The 2,295-nt window shown below is 41.8% G+C and overlaps 1 pseudogene; it reads left to right on the forward strand.

Annotated features, from left to right (window-relative positions):
* The first annotated feature begins 755 nt into the window (after positions 1 to 755).
* On the forward strand, positions 756 to 1,676 carry LOC122151573 (annotated as a pseudogene).
* Positions 1,677 to 2,295: the final 619 nt, after the last annotated feature.

A 2,295-nucleotide genomic window follows, 5' to 3' on the forward strand; every position in this document is an offset into this window, starting at 1 on the left:
GATGTTATATGGGAAAATATGGTAGTTCATTAGACCCAACACACTTATTAATAAATTCTGATTTTGCTACTATTCTTATAACCTGGCCACTACTACATCTACCTGCTTAAACTAGGATGACTAAACTAGAGGACTAGAGTTGTTGCCATGTTCAGAGGTTGGGATGGTTGTAGAATATCAATAAATATCTAGCTACCTTAGGCAGTATCTACACACAATAGTATCTTCACACAATAGTATCTTTCATTTCAAATGATAAATGGGGTCCATATCAATGATGGAATAATCCAAAACACCCCAATTCCTATGTCTGCCTTGTATGTATGATGCCATAAAATGGTCTATAGTAGACATTCAATTAAATATATAAATAAATCAATGAACACATTCGTTGCCAGGAACTTGGGGGAGGGAGTAATGAGGAGCAACTGCTTAATGAGTTCAGTGTTTCCTTTTGGAGTGATGGAATTGTTTTGGAATTCAATAGAGGTGGTGGTTTCACATCATGAATGTACTAAATGCCACTGAATTTTTCACTTTTAAATGGTTAATTTCATGTTATGTCAATTTCACTTTCATTTAAAAAAATTTTTTTTTTTTTTTTTAAATTGTAGACCGTTGACTTTGTTCAAACATCCATCACAACCAACTAGAGCATAAGGAGAATAAGAGGTGGAGTGTTTGTAAAGTCTTATAAAAATTAGCTTATTTTCATACTTTCTTTCAGTTTTAGATCAAATGAATAAGATCCTGAAATGAGAAAGGGGAGTGAAAATACAACCATTGTTTTCATTCTCCTAGGTCTCTTGTCTGACTCCAAGTATCCTGGAATTCTCATCTCCATCCTTGTGATTTATGTTATTGCTGTTGCTGGAAACTCCATCCTGAGCCTCCTCATCTGGCTGGACTACTACCTCCACACCCCCATGTACATCCTGGTCAGTCAACTTTCATTTATGGACTTAATTAACATCCTCTATCATCAATTCCTCTTCTGGAAAGATGGCCATCGACTTCTTTTCAGGGAAGAGACACATTTCATGAGTTGGCTGTGGGACGCAGATGTTCTACTTGATGGTGGGAATAGCAGATTGTGTCTTCCTGACACTCATGGCTTATGATCACTATGTGGCCATTTGTAACCAACTGAGTATCTGGTCCTCATGAGCCCCAGGGTCTGCCTGATGATGGTCATCATATCCTGGGTTGGGAGTGTTTTTACTTCCTTATCCCTTTCCATCTACATAATGCATTTCCCCACCTGTGGCTCCAGGGAGATTTGCCACTTCTTCTGTTAAGTAATGGCCTTCCTGAAGCTCTCTTATGAGAACACATCAATTTATGAAAAAGTGGTGTTGGTCACAGGCACAGTATTGCTCCTAATCCCATTTGGCCTCAGAATGGCTTTGTATGGCCTCCTCTTCCTTAGTGTTCTCCTCATGAACTCCTCCAAAGGGAGGACCAAAGCCCTGGTCACCTGCTCCTCCCACTTGACTGTGGTGAGTATCTACTTTGGTCCAGCCATGATTATCTACATGACCCCAGGTTCCCCTCTCCCCCTAGAACTAGATCAGCATCTCTTTTTATTTGATACAATAATTACTTCCCTGTTGGACCCCCTCATCTATAGCCTCCAAAACAATGAGGTAATGAGGGCCTTAAAGATGGTGTGGTAGTTATGTTTGTGTGTCAACTTGGCTGGGCCTGGTTGAGTGGCTGGGCAGCTGGTGGTAGTTATTCCCCATGATGAGACTGGCAATCAGCTCCATGGTGGGATCTACCACAAGCTGAGCTGAGCTGAGTAGCTGCCTTTGGGATGTGGTCTGCTTCCTGTATATAAAGAGAAGCCTTGGGAATGGTCTGTAGCTTATGGCACCTTGAATCCTGCATGTAGCCGAGTCATTGTTCAGCAGCCTGCGGTGCTCTGCCAACCTTGGGACAGAATTAATGGCCTGCCATGTGATTTGGTAATATCAGGACTGCCTTTTTACTTGTCGACCTTGGGCTTATTAGCCTCAGCAGCCAGTAGCTGTCTGAGTGAAGAAAAGCTTCTAGCTTCAGTGGGCTGGGAGCTGGAGGCAGAGCTGAAGCCCAAAGCTGAGGGGCTTTCACCCAGCCCCTAGAGCCTGGCACTTTGAACTTGGACTTAAAGCCTCCAAACTGTAAAAGAATAAATTCCTGTTTGTTAAGGCCATCCCATTTGTGGTATATTGTCAGAGTGGCACTAGGTAATTAAAACAGATGGGTCCAGAAATATCACTCATGTCAAAATAATTAAGGAAAAATTTTCAATGG

Source organism: Orycteropus afer, unplaced genomic scaffold (genome assembly GCF_000298275.1).
Source record: "Orycteropus afer afer isolate SDZICR_OR568_19922 unplaced genomic scaffold, OryAfe1.0 scaffold00575, whole genome shotgun sequence".
NCBI classification, from domain to species: Eukaryota; Metazoa; Chordata; class Mammalia; order Tubulidentata; family Orycteropodidae; genus Orycteropus; species Orycteropus afer.